Source organism: Urocitellus parryii, chromosome 12, assembly GCF_045843805.1.
Source record: "Urocitellus parryii isolate mUroPar1 chromosome 12, mUroPar1.hap1, whole genome shotgun sequence".
NCBI classification, from domain to species: domain Eukaryota; kingdom Metazoa; phylum Chordata; class Mammalia; order Rodentia; family Sciuridae; genus Urocitellus; species Urocitellus parryii.
Window position 1 is genome coordinate 83,470,135 of NC_135542.1, and position 19,200 is coordinate 83,489,334.

At 36.0% G+C, this 19,200-nt stretch overlaps 1 pseudogene; it reads right to left on the bottom strand.

The window, feature by feature from the left end:
• Window positions 1-2,739: 2,739 nt before the first annotated feature.
• Window positions 2,740-19,200, bottom strand: part of LOC113181598 (bax inhibitor 1 pseudogene) — a 31,511-nt pseudogene continuing 15,050 nt past the window's right edge.

Genomic DNA, 19,200 nt, shown 5'->3' on the forward strand with positions numbered 1-19,200 from the left:
GTATTTTCAAATTGATGAAACTTATAAACCCAAGAGCTCAGTGAATCCTAAATAGGCTAAATGCGCACACACTCTTAAAAACCACTGCAAAAGGCATCATTGCCAAACTGTTGAAATGCAGTGACATGGAGAAGATATTAAAAGCAGCCAGAGGAAAAAGGTATATTACATATAACGGAATAAAGACAAAAGTTCAGTGGACTCCAATCAAAACCTCTGAAAGTCCAGAATACATTGAAAAGATATCTTTAAAGCACTGAAAGGAAAAAAATCTGTCATATAGAATCATATATTTAGAGAAAATGTCTTTCAAAAATGAAGGCTTAACAGTATGGAGATTCCTGGGAAAGCTGGGAATGGAACCACCATTTGACCCAGCTATTCCCCTTCTCGGACTATTCCCCAAAGACCTTAAAAGAGCGTATTATAGGGATACAGCTACATTGATGTTCATAGCAGCACAATTCACAATAGCTAGACTGTGGAACCAACCTAGATGCCCTTCAATAGATAATGGATAAAAAAATGTGGCATTTATACACAATGGAGTATTACTCAGCACTAAAAAATGACAAAATCATGGCATTTGCAGGGAAATGGATGGTATTAGAGCAGATTATGCTAAGTGAAGCTAGCCAATCCCTAAAAAACAAATGCCAAATGTCTTCTTTGATATAAGGAGAATAACTAAGAACAGAGTAGGGAGGAAGAGCATGAGAAGAAGATTAACATTAAACAGGGACGAGAGGTGGGAGAGAAAGGGAGAGAGAAGGGAAATTGCATGGAAATGGAAGGAGACTCTCATTGTCATACAAAATTACATATAAGAGGAAGTGAGGGGAAAGGGAAAAAAAAGAGAAATGAGTTAAGATAGATGGGGTAGAGAGAGGGAAGGGGAGGGGAGGGGAGGGGGGATAGGAAGGGGATAGGAAGGGCAGCAGAATACAACAGACACTAGTATGGCAGTATGTAAAAACGTGGATGTGTAACCGACGTGATTCTGCAATCTGTATATGGGGTAAAAATGGAAGTTCATAACCCACTTGAATCAAATGTATGAAATATGATATGTCAAGAGCTTTGTAATGTTTTGAACAACTAATAATACTAAAAAAAAGCAACTTACACTTCATGGAAAAAAAATATATCAAGGAAAACATTAGATAAAAACAAAGCTACTAGTAGATAAATTTAAAAATTATAAATATGAAATATTTCTGATAGAATTTCTATCATTTTTATTCTTTGTACAAATATTCTTTGTTAGTTTAGAATTAATAGTATAAAATATACTGATAAAGAAACACAGAAAATCATAAATAATAATTTTTATTTCTTGAAAGTCCTTACTTCTTAAATAAAGAATATACCATAAATGTTTCCTTTAAAAAAAAAAATGAAGGCTTAAGAAAACAAAAGCTAGGACAATGTCTCTAGCAGAACTGCACTACAAGAAGTATTAAAGCAACTTCTTCAGCATACGAAAAGCAATACCACAGGAAAATTTGGACTTATGCTAATGAATGAAGCGTTCCAGAAGTGGTAATATGTCTTTCCCTCCTCAATAAAAAAAAATTTTAAAGATAATTTAATAAAATAACAACACTGTTTTAGGGATGTAACACACATGGAAATAAAATTTTGGACAATAAATAGCTCAAAATGTTCAAGGAGGAAATGGAATTATATTGTCTAGAAAGATCTGGCATTTTACATGAAGCATTCATTATATGATTGTTTGAAGGTAAATTGTGCCAGTTAAAGATGTATATTCTAAACCTCAGAGTAGCTGTGAAAAATAAAAACAGATATACTTAGTAAATAAAAATGTAGATAAAATGAAATCCTAAAACAAAGAAAAATGTGGGAGAAACTGAAATAGAAGAGATTTGTGTCCCTAATGACCATGGAACTGATATATCAGCTCTGGATGCATTACCTTCTGACTTCTTTTAAAATGAGAAACAAAATTCTATCTTGTTTAAAGGCATCACTATTTTTTTATAATTCATTAATAAAGTTTATCTAATGTATAAATCATCAACACCAAATTAACCATGAAAAGAAATCACAAATAACATTTAAATCCGTATCTATTGACTTTTTTCTCATTTTTATTTATCATCCTCTATGACTCTTGTATAGCATAATTCTTTTTAAATTATTTTTATTCTAATTTGTTATATATGACAGCAGAATGCATTACAATTCCTATTATACATATAGAGTACAGTTTTTCATGTCTCTGGTTGTACACAAAGTAGAGTCACACAATTCGTGCTTTCATATATGTACTTAGGTGAGATGATGTCCATCTCATTCCACTGTCTTTCCTACCCTCATACCCCCTCCCTTCCTCTCCCTTCCCTTTTCTCTATCTAGAGTTCATCTAATCCTACTGTAAAGGCATCACTATTTCGTGTTCTGCATTGTGTAGCTGAACCCAAATGGAATAGCCACAAGCCAATAGTAGTTCCATCAAATCAAGTATATTTTTCTGAATCAGAGAGATACCATGTTGCCTAGAATTTGGGTGTATGATGAGCAATTTAAACATAGTTTTGGGTCTTGTATATTTGGGACTAAGTTCATCTTTTGTATAAAGATCATTTACAATTAGTTCCATTAGTTTTTTTTTCTTTTTAATGATTTCATTATCATAGAATATGCCATCTATAATGTGTGCAAAGAGAACATGGAGGGAGAGGAAGTCAAACTGGGATAGACTGGATGGTCATTTCACTTCTCTTTCTTTTCATCTTTCTCATTCATAGCCCAGATCATCATGAGTTCTCTGAAGAGAGTAATGAAATAGAAGAAGAGATCAATGCAGTGCCAGATATAATCCTTATTGCCATTTTTAGCCTTTTTCAATAATGAGTTGAATATCAAAAAGGACAAAGCCAAACACATCCACCAGCCCCATATACAGTTTTGCCTGGAAAAGTCAAATGGATCCAAAGAAAAGGTTTCCCAGTGAAGACAAGAGCATCAGGCTCATGACTGACATCAAGATACCTCCCAGAAAGAGGTAGTGCCTGGTGTAGAGTGCATTGAGGGTGAAGAAGGTAAAGATCATTGCTGTGCCCATGAAAGCCTGGGAAGGATGCTAAGATTGACATCAATGCACAATTCCAGGGCAGGGCGCACGCCAACTCCTGTAAGGAAAGCAAATCCAGTGAGAAGTCCCAGTGTTTTCTGCTCAGTTTCACAGCTATGAGGTATTGACATCAGCCAAATCATTAACCCCAGGGAGCTCAAGGCAGAGAGTAGGCCAGCCTGAATGAAATGAGTGACCACAAGGACATAGGCTTCTGCAGCCACCAGAAACATACAAAGGGCAAAAGTGGCATAGACCTTCTTTGAATGCTGCTGGGTCAAGGGATTATATGTGAAAAATTTAAAAGTGCACAGAGTTGATCTTCCAGTCAAATATGTTCACGTGTAGACACATGAGGCTGTGTGACACAGCTTCTACTCTCCTTAACCTGCCTCTTAGGGGTCTACGAGCTCTTCTAACACCAGATGTGCTCTCAGTCAGTTCTTCTTGAAGGATGAATATAATAAATGCTTTGTACAGTCATTAGAGTACAGTAAATGCTCAATTAATATATAGTATTTCAAAACTGAGTCATAGTAATTAAGGTAGATATACCACAATTTAGACATATGCTGGGGTTTGTAGAAAGGTGTAGAAAGGTGACGTTCATTTATATATCAAAATCTGTGACACGCTTTTTGAAACTGACTTTACCTTCATTATATGGTTCTTCAAAATCTGTAATCCTTTGAATTCGGAACTGTTCAGTTATGGAAAATTAGTGTACCTCCAGTTACTACCTGCTCAGTCTATATATCTAAAGTAACACCTACATTTACTTAACAAAAGCAGCTCTTCTTTTATTGTTTATTTGCAACAAAAAGTATATTCAGCTACCTAGTCATTTCCATTAGAAAATAAATCCTGGGGAGCTAAACTTTTTTGGATTTCTTAAATTCTAAAAAGGTTCTGATCTGGGGAAGTTGCTTGATAAATTTTGACAAGTTTTCTGACCTATTTGACTATATCAAAATCAACTAAATGTGTTTCTACTCTTTCCCCAAATATGAAAACAGTGCTTAGGATATGAACATAAAGAAAAATCCAATATAGGTACCTGTGTTAGTCAGCTTTCCATTGCTATAACAAACACCTGAGATAAACAACTTATAAAGAGAAAAGTGTTATTTTGGCTCACAGTTTTAGAGGTTTCAGTCCCTGATTGTTTGGCCTTGTTGCTTTTAGGCATGTAGTAAGGTACCACATTATGGCATGTAGCATCTGGCAGAGCAAAATCATTCCTCTCACGGCTGGGAAACAAAAGAAAAAGCTAGAGGATGAGGCCAGGGTCCCACTATCCCCTTCAAGGGCATACCGCCAATCACCTAATACTTCCCACTAGGCTCTAGCTCCTAAAGGTCTTACCACCTCCCAATGGGAAGCAAGTTTTTATCACACAGATGTTTGGGGAACACCTAATGTCAAACTTTCACAGTACCTTTCTCTAAAATAACATGCAACAAATATAATTTGCTGGTAAATGATGCTGATGAAATTAGATAGACCAATCTTTTCTTGTAACTTGAAGTAACTATTATAAACTTTTCTTTCTCCTTTCATTGCAAATATTTCATCTGCTACAAATAAACAGATCTTTTCAGGTTTTGTCCAAATTTTCCATAGCTTATATTGAAAAATTATTGTATCCTCTTATGATAAATTCCTGACACACTTCTGTTTGGGACCAGAAAGATCCTAGTTGACATATTGGATTCTTGCTGAGATTCTTGGTTTTGAAAACAATAAAGCTGTGTGTGTGTGTGTGTGTGTGTGTGTGTGTGTATTCATTTTAATATTTAGATTTTAAGTAGGCTAACTCTCAGAACTCCTACCTTCCAACATTCCTTCCCAAAATAAAATTATTCTCTCCTAATGTCCTCAAAGCCTCCAAATAGCTCATAGTCAACATGGAACATGTTCCTATTTTAAACTTGTGAATGGCATACAACTTGAAGTCCTGGGCTTTCACTCAAAAGATTTGTAGGCCCCAAATGTTGGCTCTGACATTTTAGATACATTTGGAAAATGTCAAAGACAATCTAGTTAAGATTTTAATAGTTTAAAGGAATATTCTTGTTCACCAAAGAATGAAGCCTGTATAGTCTCTGTATTAGTACAAACAACGTGTACGCAAGCAGTCATTTTGGAAGATCAAAAAACACTGTGATCCAGGCATGATGGCGCACGCCTGTAATCCCAGCAGCTCTAGAGGCTGGGACAGGAGAATCCCAAGTTCAAAGCCAGCCTAAGAAACTTAATATATATTTAAAAAATATACATATGTAATACAAAGAAAAGGGCTAAGGATATGGCTCAGTGGTTAAGCACTCCTGGGTTCAATCCCTAGTATCCTCTCTCCTCACAAAAAAATGATATATATGAGAAATATGAAAAGTGAAAAACTCATGAAGATAATAGTTCAATTGCGTTTTCAACCCTAAAATTAATTTGTTTGCTCATTGGCTAATTACTTAAATTTTCATATCTCATATTTAATTCATTTATTATTCCATCAAATACTTATTATTATGTACTATGGTCCCAGGTTGTGTATACAAACATTAATTAGTCACGATCCCAATCTTTGAAAACCTTAAAATCAAGTTAATAAAGTAAGAACCATAAAGTTTTATAGGTTCTTTTCTAGATACATATTTAGAGAATAGTGGGAATATAGAGAAGAGAATAATTAATTTTGAATGAGACTGTAGTCAGACATTTCAGAGCTAAGGTAGCAATGGAGGTGAATCTTGAAAAATGAGAAGGTGCTCACTAGATGGAAAGGAGAATCTCAGGAGGCCTGCAATGTCAGAAAAAGAAGCAGAAGGATGGAATAGTTGGGCCCATAAGGGTGTGGCACGGACACCCTGGATGATGAGGTCAGGGAAATTTTCTGAGAGCAGATAATGGAAGTCCTTGTATACCACACCATGTCAAAGAGTTTGGCAATGAGGATCTATTGAAAGATTTTTAACAGAGGAGTGATACAAAATCATATTTGTGCTTGAGTAGAATGGTTAGTTAAAAGAATCTGCAATAATGCAGGACAGATATGATAGGAAAAATGAAGTAGTATATATATTTATGTGTCTACATCCTCATCAGTCTTTTCTTATTTTCTGTTGCTTTCATTTTAGATATTTTAGTATGTGCATAGTATCCCATTGCAATTTCTTGGATGATTAAAGAAACTGAGCAAATATTAAGAATAATACTGGCCATTTAGAAATCCTTTCTTTAAAGAGTCTATGCACCTCTTCTATTGTTTTTTTATTGTAATTCTTTATAACTACAAATATATAAAATATTTAAGTTTAGTTATAAATCCTTTATCAGATATATATGTATATGTATATATATACTACATAACTAGTCTTTATTGAGATTCTCCTACACAAAGGTAGTGTCAATTTAGACCTTACCCTCAACAATGAAGAAATTTTGGGTTTAGATTTATAACAAGAAAAAAATTTCCTGTATTCAGAGATCAGGACAGACAATAAATTGTTTGCTACTTGTCCAGTCTGATGGACAAACTTGTTCTAGCTCCTTTGCACAGACTGTGAAGCTATTTGAAAGTCCAGGCTTTAGCAGAAGTCCCAATTCTACCCTCTTACTCTGCAGGTACAAGAGCACATCTTACATCTTCTGTCCCTTCTGTGGAAATTAAAACCCTGGCCCGCAGCTCCTGAGGCCTATAATTAGGTCCCTGGCTTTGAGTCTCCCCTAATCTTACAATATTTTTTCCTCCTATCACAATATGAATTTCTCTTTCTCCCAACATCAATTATGTATTTTGTGTGTTTCTTTCCTTTTTTAAAAAAATTTACCCAGAATTTCAATGTATTTGTGTCAGAAGAGGTGGCTCCAGTTACTCAGCTCAGTCTACCATGATGATTTTTAAAACCTTATCAGACATTTTGTCATAACTATGTTTTTTTTTCCCCTCAAAATACTTACCTGTACTTTTAAGAACACATTTGACTTTCTAAAATGCTATGGTCATTAATTGTTTAAGTAAAACAAATGAACAAACAAACAAACAAAACAAAGCAAAACCATACTGTCTGTTAGGCCTTTCCATTTTCAGAAACTTATTACATTCTTAGGGAATACTGGGGAGCAGGGCCAAGTGGAGAGAGGGTTTAGGGTAACAACCATGTTTAATTTGGTAAGCTGGAGGAATATTAACTCACTATACTCAGTTTAATTCTGTCTATTCCATCCTTCCAGTTAGGTGGGTCCCAACATAACCCCCAATCCTTCCTTATTAGTTTCCTCTAGTTATCTGTTACTTTAGTAACTAAAGTAGCAAATTATTCCCTAAACTCTGCAGTTTGTTTGTAAAATCTTTGTAGACCTGGATTGTGTCAACTGAACACTCTTGTTTGTTTGAGCTCTGCTTTTCTAAGGATGGATTCTACAGAACCGATTCTCTCAAACTGCAGTAATATTTTCTCTGCTGGTTCCCCCATGCAGTTTCACATCCTTCCTTAATCATCTGGTGTCTCCTCCTGCTCTTCCTGCCTCCACAGTTACCTCTCAGAGATCAGTTGCTTCACAACTCCACCCTACTGTGTCACTGTATGAAGCTCCCAGCCTCCCAACCTGAGTCACCACACGCCCCCTCCTAGTGTTACCAGCCCAGCTCCAGCCCCCAGACTTGTCTCAACTCAGATAAAAATCAGTATCACATATTTGCATAGATGCAGTTTTATTTGCCAGACTTGGCTAGCCTGAGCTTCTTTGATTGGTGGGAGAATTTTTAAAAATGCATTATTTAGAAAACTTCTTATTATAGAAAATTTCAATATATACAGAAAGAGAGAAAGTAGTCGAATGAATCCCACGTAGCCATCAATCAGCTTCAACAGTTTCAACTCTTGGTCAATCTTGCTTTATCTCTACCTCTTCCTCACCCACTGGTTCACTGGTTCATTTTGAAACAAATCCTGGATGCCATATAATTCCTGTATTTCCATTTGTGACTCTTAAAAAGGGAGTATCTTTTTTTTTTTTTGATACAGAGATTAAACACAGGCGAGCTTTATCACTGAGCCACGTCCCCTACCTTTTTTTTTTTTTTTTTAAGTTTGAGAGACAATGTCTTGCTAAGTTACTGAGGATCTCACTAAGCAACAAGACTGGCCTTGAACTTGCGATCCTCCTGCCTCAGCCTCCCATGTTGTTGGGATTACACATGTGCCACCAGGGCTGGTGGGGGTATCTTTTTCTTTTTTTTTAAAGTATAAACACAATGCTACTAACATACCTAAAACCAAAAACTCTGAATATTTTCCTAATATTCTCATATATCCAAGTTTTTTTTAAAAAAACTGAGATCCAAATAAGAAATATACATGCCTTTAGTTGATCCATCTCTTACATCTTTCTCTTAAAACAACAACAACTTTGCATTATGGAAAATTTTAAGGATAGTAAAGGACATACATAAAACAAAAACCTTGTCCTTTAAATGTTAGCAGAACAATTACCCTTTCCCACATCTTAGCTCCTTTTACTATTATTTTTGTATGTGTATATGTTCTTATACAATTTTATTTATGAAAGCAAATGGTTAGATTTGATCCACAGACTGTAGTTTACTGGTACTTATATTTTTTAATTGACACATAATATTGTACATATTTATTGGGAACAGTGCAATAATTTGATTCATTATATAATGCATAGTAAACAAATTGAAGTAATTAGCATTTCCTTTCCTCAAATATATATCATTCTATGTATTGAACCCTACTGCTATTCTTTTGGATGATGACAACGTAAACTATACTACCAGACTTTTGCTTCACTCTCACCATTAACATTTTCCTCTAGGTAGGTAGCCAACATAAGATACTCTATGGAGTGAAATCACAAAGAAAATCCAGCACTATCTTGGGATCCTTAACCATAACACTGGCATCCCCACGAGTGAGACTAGTCTCCCTCACAAATGAAACCAGGATTCCCGTCCAACTCTTTAGAATTCCCTCCCTTAATATGTGCTCCTACTGAGAATGCCCTAAGCAGTAGCATGGGTTTCCTCTTGCTTGTTAGACATATTTTTTGCACTTATTTTTTTCTCTGGATAGAGAATGTCAAAGACTATATCTAGGCAGTTAAAAAAAAATCCCATTGATACAGAGGGAGAAAAGATGCTAAAAAGCCTACTAGTGCATACTTTTAAAGAAAGCCATTTGGCTCTGCTGGGAGCCATGGCTCACACACCTATAGTCCCAGAGACTAGGGAGGCAGAAATTCTATTGGAGGCCAGCCTCAGTAATTAAAAAAAAAAATTCTTTTAAATTTGTTCTTTTTAGTTATTCTTGACAGTAGTAGCCTTAGCAATTTAACAAGGCCTTAAGCAACTTACCAAGACCCTGTCTCAAAAATTTTAAAAAAATTAAAAGTGTAGCTCAGTGGTGAAGCACCCTTGGAGATTCAATCAGTAGAACCAAAACCAAATAAGTAAAATTAATTAAATAAAAAATACTTTAAAAGAAAGTCACCTGGCTAATAAGATAATCATTACTGTGACACCTACATTTTCATTTCTGACTGACTAGACTTAACAATATTCAGGAAAATTGTGAGAAGTAATTCTTTTTTTAAAGACTTTTAAAAAGATGGACACAATATCTTTATTGATTTTTATGTGGTGCTGAGGATTGAACCCAGTGCCTCACATGTTCGAGGCAAGTGCTAAACTGCTGAGCTATAACCCCAGCCCTGAGAAGCAATTCTTATCTCTCAGAAAACTAGAAAGCTTAGTAAATACTCAGAAGTATTTTACTGATTTGAAAAGTATAAAGAGAATTCAGCAAAAGTCTTGTTCTACTCATATAAAGTAGCAAGATTGATATAAAATAGGAAAATAAGCCTTTTGATAATTACAAGTTGAGCTTGAACTTTTGTTTAGACAATTTCTAAATTTCCTTGTTTGAATAGAACCATGTACAACTTTTCAGATTATTTTGCTATCCTAACCAATTTGTTGCAGTTCACTCTTCAACCATAGCTATCTACTCCTCATCTTCTACTCTCCAGTTCCAAATTCCGACAGATTATTCAACTGAAGGATTAGACTGAGCTAGAAGTTCCAGACAAGTAGGCAATACTTAAAAATCAATTCAGAACATGTCTAATTACTCTGAAGACAGATGCTATGTAAAGCTTCAAGAGGTAACAAAGGGCCGGATTAGTTATTGAGAATCAGATCTGAGATTTGGGAATGGACTTTAACTGGCAGTCATTGTTGCCTCTCACCTTCCCCCTTGTAAAAATGTCTGCTATGTTGTAATCACTGAGCAAATGCCAAATGTCTTCTGGGATGTTCTGATCCTGCCAAGGATGCCCCCTCCCCCAAGCTCTCTACTGTGGGAAAACCTTTGAATTTCCAGTCTCCAGCATGCCACACCTAAATCTTGGCCACACAACTCTAATAAATGTGGGGTTCAAGCAGCCCTTTAGTTTGCTTGAGTAACAAACAAACAAAAAAAAGTCCAGGGAACAGAAGAGAATTAGGGCCGAGTTGTATATATGCCTCTTTAGAGATTTATATGTGACTCTTGACACAGGAGAAATTGCCATTAGAATTCTGCTGATGTTAGAATCAATCATCACTGTGTGTCTTGATAAATAATCATAAAAGGAACACAGTAAGAACCTCATTTTGTAAGTATAGAGCAATGAGATTGATACAAAATAAGAAAATGAGCTCATTCATAACTTGAGGTTCAGTTAAAAATTGTTTATTTGATTTCTAGATTTAATTGTTCAATTACAACCATAAATATATCCACTTATTAGATTATTTTACTATCCTAAACAATTTGTTTCTACTTAGTCTTCAACAATAACTATTGACTCTCAGTTTTTTCTCCCTGTTTCCAAATTCCAACAGACTAATCGACTGGAGGATTAGACTGGACTACTGGTTAAGAACAAATAGATGATTCTTAAATACAAAGAATTTAAAGAAATGCAATACATAATGCAAATATTTGACAATTTTATTCAATTATTAAATGAGTTAGGTATTAAGATTTATAAATATAACCACTCTGAATTTTCACTGAAAACATAGAATTGTGGACTTGGCTGTTAATATGGTTGGCTGCACATGAATAAAAGGCAAACATTGGTACGTGATAACACAGGGAAGCTGGTTGGCTTTGAAGAAAACTTTAAATCTATCTTTGTAAATGGAGCAGAGAAGACAGAGTCAAATCACATAGTAACAAAAAACATAAGACAACAACAGAAAAGATAGGTTATATAGTAAAAAATGTTAATTATTTTGAGACCATTTATCTAGCAATCCAAATAGGACATCTAATCCGATAAAAAAACCCCTCTGAGCTGCTGCTAATAATAGTTGTTAATAATAATAATAATAATAATAATAATAATAAGAAGAAGAAGAAGAAGAAGAAGAAAGAAAAAATAAAAGGTTTAAAAAGGTTTATACCAGGTTGGAGATGTAGCTCAGTGTTAGAGCACTTGCCTAGCATGTATGAGGCTGTGGGTTTGAGCCCCAGCAGCAAAAATAAATAAATAGAAAAAAGAAAGAAATAAAAATAAAAATATTTATGCCAAAACTCACAAACTGTATTAATAAAAATGTTTTTTTTAAAATAATTTCAACATATTTAAATAATTCGATTATTTCATTACCCAGGCCAAGGAGAATAGAAGCAATAAAAAGGTTTTTCCAGTCCTTGTGGAACTTAACATTGTGGATTAACTATGCTTGAGGGATAATTACATGAACAGCTAACTTAAACCTCTGTGGTAGGTATTATGATTCCTCTCATTTTTCAGAGGGGCAAACAGATGGAGACAGATGGATTAATTTACCCAAGATCACACCGTAGAAAGAGGTATAGTTAGGATTTAAACACAAGTGTTTTACCATTGCACAGACTTTCAGGTATGAATGGCAACCCCCAGGGACTGTGGAGCAGAGATGAGGGTCAGAGAAGGTTTCTGCTTTCATAGCCTAGAAATAACAGGAAACAGTAAGAGAGGTAAACTCAGTTGTGGAACAGAAATTGATGCCGATAACAGAACGCAGGAAAGGAAACTGAAGGCTGGGGGAGCCCCAGACCCTAGACACTTAGCATTTAATTTACTCTTTAACCTATTCTGCAAATCAGCATCATCATTTTTTAGATGAAGAAACTGAGGCATTAGAAAGTTGAATAAATATCCAGAATTGTTGTTAGTAAATAGTTGATCTGGGGTTGGAATCCAGATCTGTTTGGATGGAGGTACAATTACTCTTTCCAGATTTCCTAAGACAGCTCCAGTTTTAGTATTTCATTTGAAGCCATTTTAAACCATTTTATTTTGATTTTTGTCTTAAATGTTTCAATACCATAGAGGGTAACAGTCTGATATCCTTAGAAAGATATTATTTTTACTTTGACTCCAAATGGTTTTAGCCTTTTCAGAGAGTTTCCAAAGGTGAGTTCCACATTCATTAAAAACTTAGAGCATTTAATTAATAAGGAGTAATTGATTTTGAAAAGGTCTTCTAATTGACTTCAGAAATATTATGAAGTACGGTCTGGGTCTATAACCCCATAGGAGATCTATTTATGACACGTTATTATGCCAGAAATGCTCTAAAAATTATTCCAGTTTAAGCCTTCATATAGCACAGTTTATACTGATTTTGCAAGTTTGAAAAGGTTTATCATCTATTACTAGCACAACATCTCCACAATGTAAGAGAATATGCTTCTCCTTTTAAAAACATTTACCATAATTATATTTTCTAAGAAATATTTAAGTATTGAATTAGTATGACAGGTTTTATCAAAGCAACAATTGAATAATTGGCCTAAAATAGTACTTTGTATACTTAGATGTAACTCAGATAGGAGGCTCTTGAAAAGAACATAATGTCTTGTTTTCTTCCCTTTTAAAGGAAAGGAAGCATTTTAGCAGTTAGCAGAATCAAGATAAGATATACCTATTTCTTGCTTATTAACAAAAATGTTGAAAGGGAACCTTATCTTCTATTACTTGACATTGTCTCAGAAAAGATCAATCTTCTATTTTTTGTCCTTACAACTTTTAATAAGTTCATATGTTCCAGATCTTTGGGGACAATACCATCTTTCATTTTTTATTGGTACTTTTGTTATATATAACATTAGGACTCATTTTGACATAATTTTAAAAGCATGGAATATAATTTGTTCAAATTCAGTCTCTAGTACTTACCCTTTCTTCCTCCCCCCTTCCTCTGTTCCCTTCCTTCTACTCTATCGATCTTTCAAATATATACTTGTAGTTTTTTTTTTAATTAGTGTCTTGTGGGTCTACATGATGGTGAGATTCACTGTGGTATATTCAGATATGTAAATAGGAAAGTTAGGTCAGATTCATTCCACTGTCTTTCCCTGTCCCAGCTCTCCTCCTTTTCCTTCATTCCCCTTCGTCTACTCCACTGATCTTTCTTCTGTTTTTTTTAAATATATATTTTAGTTGTCAGTGAACACTTATTTTTATTTATTTATTTATTTATATGTGATGCTGAGAATTGAAACCAGTGCCTCATACATGCTAGGCAAGTGCTCTACCACTGAGCTACAACCCCAGCCCCTCTTCTATTTTTTAAAAATTATTTTTATCCCTCCTAATTCTGGATTAACTTCTGCATATCAGAGAAAACATTCAACCTTTGACTTTTTGGAAATGGCTTATTAGCATGATAGTGTCCAGTTTCATGTATTTACTGGCAAATGCCATAATGACATTCTTCTTTATGGCTGAGTAATACTTCATTGTGCATATATACCACATTTTCTTTATTCACTTATCTGATGAAGGGCAAAATAACAATAAATGTTGGCAAGGGTGTGGGGGGGGACACATACACTCATAACATTGTTGGTGGGACTGTAAATTGCTGTAACCACTCTGGAAGGCAATATGGAGATTCCTCAAAAAACTAGGAATAGAATCATTTTTCATTTAAAAACTTTTTTAAATTTTAAAAAATTTGTTCTATTTAGATATACATGATAGTAGAGTATATTTTGACATATTAAACGTATGTGGAGTATAATTTATTCTAATTTGGATCCCATTCTTGAGGTTGTACATGTTGTGGAGTTACACTGTTTGTATGTTCATATATGAAATAGGAAAGCCATGTTCGATTCATTCCACTGTCCTTCTCATTCCCATCCTCCCTCTCTTCCCTTCTTTCCCCTTTGTCTAATCCAATGAACTTCAATTCTTCTCCCCTCCCCTTATTGTGTGTTAGCAACCACAGATCAGAGAGAACATTCACCTTGGGTTTGGGGATTGGCTTATTTCACTTAGCACAATAGTCTCCAGTTCCATCCATTTACCAGCAAATGCCATAATTTCATTCCAGAAGCAGTTCTTAAGGCCCCTTTTCACCATCATTTTTTTTCTCACCCTGCTCACATACTGCATCTCCCTTTGCTATACCGTTGACATCTTCTTCTATGCTGGCTCTCCAGAAAATGCCCTCCTCGACCCTATGTCCTTCTTCAGCTATTGCTCTATTTCTCCTTCTCTTCCATTCAGGTTTCCTGAGAAAAGGCTATATTCACTTCTTCTATCTTCTCATCTTTCATTCACTCCTTTGTTCTTTCTCTCTCTCTCTCATTATAGTAAAATGTACACAACACCAGATTTGCCGTCTTAATGACTTTTAAGTGTATACTTCTGTGGTGTTAAGTACATTCACATTGTCTTGCAACCATCACCACCATGTATCTCCAGACCCCTTTCAGCTTCCCAGATGGAAACTCCATACACATTAAATACTAACTATTCCTGGGGCTGGTGCTATAGCTCAGTGGTAAAGCGCGTTTGATTCTCAGCACCACATAAAAATAAGCAAAGATACTGTGTGTTCATCTACAACTAAAAATATACATAAAAATTAAATACTAACTATTCCCACTGCCCCCAACCTGTGGCAACCAGCATTTTACTTTCTGTCTCTATAAACTTGACAACCCTAGATGCCTCAAATAAGTGGAATCATGCAGTGTTTGTTCTTTGATAATGCGTTTATTTTACATAGGATAATGTCTTTCAAGTTCACCCATTTTTTTTATTCTCTTTTATTGTGACCCTGTCTTCTTCTACATCATTTCTTGTCAAGGTCACCCATGACCCCCTACCTCCTCCATACTGTGGAAAATTATCTCTATCTTCCAGTAGCAGTTCATTGTACTTTACACTTCTTGGTACATCCTCTTCTTTTCACTAAAAAGACATCCTTCTCTCTTGATTTTCCTCCTATATTTCTAGCACTTCTTTGTGGTCTCCCTGACCATTGAGCCACATCCCCAGCCCTATTTTGTATTTTATTTAGAGACAGGGTCTCATTGAGTTGCTTAGTGCTTTGCTTTGGCTGAGGCTGTCTTTGAACTCATGATCCTCCTGCCTCAGCCTCCCAAGCCACCGTGCCTAGCTCTCCTCTCCATCTTAAACACTGTTTTTCTTCAGTGTCTCTGTGTACTCCAGAGTGTATATTTCCCAGCTTATCTCCCCCATTATCATGGCTTCCCCCTAGTACTTATGTGTTGACTCTGACTCTGGATCTCAACCCAGATTTCTCCCCTGAGCTCCAGTCAAGGGCCAACCTGTGTAGCTAGAGATCGTCTCATGAGCGTTCCACACAAAATATGCCCAAAACTTAACTTTCTATCTTATTCTCTAGATTTTTATTAAGTTAATCTATGGAACCTCTGAGTCCTTCTTGACTCTTTGTTTCCCTACCCATAACATTTAATTGATTTCTCAAGTTTTCTCAGTTTTACCCATTTACTATTCCTGGAATCTGTCTTCTTTCACTGCTACTGCGAGTTCAATTCTTTCTGGAATTAGTGTCACAGCATCCTAATAAGACTGTTTCTTGGGCTGAGGTTGTAGCTCAGTGGGAAAGCGCTCACCTAGCACATGTGAGGCGCTGGGTTTGATCCTCAGCACCACAAAAAAATAAATAAAATAAAGACATTGTATCCATCTACAAGTAAATTTTTTTTTTTTAAAAAAAGACTGCTTCTTTTCCTTCTTCATTACATTTTCATCTCACATTTTCTCTACCTATTGCCAGAACAATCTTCTGACAAAGCAAATCCAATTATGTCACTATCTAAATACAATATTTGAATATCTTCCCATGGCCTTTAGGAAGAAGTCCAGAGTCCTTAGAGCAGAGCTGCCATATTCTGCTTCATCAGGCCTTTCCTCACTCTTCCGCCTCAGCATTTGCTGCTTTCCCTTATGGAGTACTCATCCCTACAGTCGTGAAGAACCTCCCCACTGCACTCCTCAGGCCCACCATGTCTTTGCATGTGCCACTCTCCTGGATACCTCCTACCAGTTTCATCCCTGTCGATGAGTAGAGTGGATGCTGTGGAGTGCTGCTTGGTTTCCTATATTTCCTCAGCACAAAAACACTCATTCCCTTAACTGCTGAGCATGTTGGCAACTGAGACCTCAGTTGCATTTCATTCTGGAAACTGCCCTTGTTCAAAGAGAGTTTAAGGTCAGGCTTTTCTTCCTAGAAGCAGCCTATATGCAATGACTCGTTGATACAGAAATATAAAAGCCTGGTCTTGTTGCCCCAGCTGGGATGACTCAAGTCATCCTAGCTCCATAATTTTCCTGTGTGGAAAAGCTGAGGGCCTCCGGACTATATTACCACCCAACTTCTCCTGCCCAATTCTGCTTCCTTCACTTCACCCTACAGGTGCTGATCCTGAAAACAAGCTTTTTGCACACAGATTTCCATCTGAATCTGTTTCCCAGGAAACTGAACAGCAACCTTGGGTTAGAATTCTCAATACCACTTGCCTATTTCTATCACAGTTCTTATGCTACTGTATCATAATTGTCTGTTTACTTATGGATCTATGCCTAAATATAGGGAGCAACTGGAGAACTGAGATTTTAATCTTGTCTTTTTATCCTCATTTGCTTTTTATCCTGACTCATTTAATCTTTCTGAATAAATAAATGTGTAAATGAGTGTATGAGAGATTGTTATCTCCAAAAGCCTGGGGTCTTTCTTAAAATCCTAAAGTACTTCCTGAACCTTATTTCTTTTGGGAGTAACTTGAGAAAATATGGATTGTCTTTCTCAGAATGTCTTTTAGATTGATGGTTTTTCATATTTCATAAAACTACGAGAAGCATGGATTTAAAAGTCTGGGTTGAATTTTTTCAGGACCATGTCCTAGTTGTATGATTTGGGGCAAGTCATTATAATCTCTTCATGTCTCGATTTAGTCAATGGGAAAATAGTATTACCTAACTCATCAATACTGCTTGGTGATAAGTAAATGAATAACATCTGTGTGAACTGATGGCATATAGTAGATGCTCAGTAAATTTGAATTCTTCTCTTTTATTTATTTTTAGATTGAATTCACCCTTCTGTGATAACTTGCAAAGAAATAAATTACAGGGCTGGGGATGTGGCTCAAGTGGTAGCGCCCTCGCCTGGCATGCATGCAGCCCGGGTTCGATCCTCAGCACCACATACAAACAAAGATGTTGTGTCCGCCAAAAACTTAAAACAATAAATATTTTTTAAAATTCTCTCTCTCTCTCTTGCTCTCTCTTAAAAAAAAAGAAATAAATTACAATAGTTCTGTCATACTGAAATGATCCCGTTAGCTCTCATTGTCTTTCTTCTTCTCCCCACATAACAAAAATTCATCATTCTCTGCTAGTATGCTTATTTTAGAAGGGGAAAAGGGGCAACTGAAAGCTTCTAGCTAACCGTGCAAGTCCCTGCTTGATACAAGTTTTGTTAATTATTTATGAGGCATCAAATTTGCCAGTGGTAAGAGGTGTGGCTAGGTGTGTCTGAGAGTGAATCAAAGGTGAATAAATGACATGAATGAAACCTTACCTGTTGGGTTTCAGTGGAGTGGAGGAGGCACTAAAGTAATGAACTTAAGGCACCAATAAAATGTTAAAGAGAGGGTTGTAAAGTATCCCATATTTGTTTACCTGATTCACTTATACTTCCAATTTTCTTTTTCTTAAAGCTTGGAAAAACTTCATTTCTCAGCTGTCTTGCTGTTGAGTGGGTCATGTGATAACCTCCGGTCAATTACATGGGAGAAGTATTTTACCACACGTAGGAAGAACTATTTAAAAACCAGTGATCAGCTTTTAGCTAGAAGTAGTCCAAAATATTGAAAGATATATGGTGTGGATATCTCCCTGTCCTGGAGCAGATTACAAACACACACACACACATACACATACACACACACACACACACCTTTATTGTGCTAAACTCTGAAATATTCATTTGAGTTATTATTACTGCAAAACTTAGACTTTCCTAATAGATGCACTGGGGCTCAGGATAATCTGAATAAATAAGATATCTCAGGAAAAAGAGGAATCATAGCCAGCTATTTCAGAAATTCTGATTGTCCATCTCTACTGCTGCGCTACTAAAGTGACTTAGTTTCTCTTTCAGAATCTGCTCCTTTCTATCTACTTCTGCTCCCACTTCTAGTTGCCAGGTCCCCCTTTCCTATATCTCGCATCGTGTTTCTACATCTTTATAAAGTGATGTAGAGAGATAGAACCCGATTAGTCCATTTTGGAAACCCATTAGAAAATGCTCTTGAACCAGGCTACCTCAAAGGCTATGGGGGCCATAAATTGGCTTTCTTTGAGTCAGGGATACTCCCTCCCTAGTCCAATTAGCAACAGCCATGGTGTTGCATCATGAAATACAAAATACATGGCCATTTATTAAGCTTAAGGAATGAAAATCTTGGGCCTCTTTCTTCTTCATAGTCAGGAGCTGTGGGTTAGAGTCCATAAGGGCTGTCCATATGGTAGGCACCCTGTTGACTTGTCTGGTAAACAAAGATACTCTACAAGTAGGAGAGAGGCTATTGTTCCATTGCCAGGCTCACTGGGCAGGGAACTGATTGCAAAATGTCTTGGTTTTGACTTGGAAATTGACCAGTGGTTTCTGAGTTGGGACACAATTCTTGTTGAGCTGATGACACATCTTTCTAGATGAGACAGGAAAACCAGACCTAGGGTCAACAGCAGAT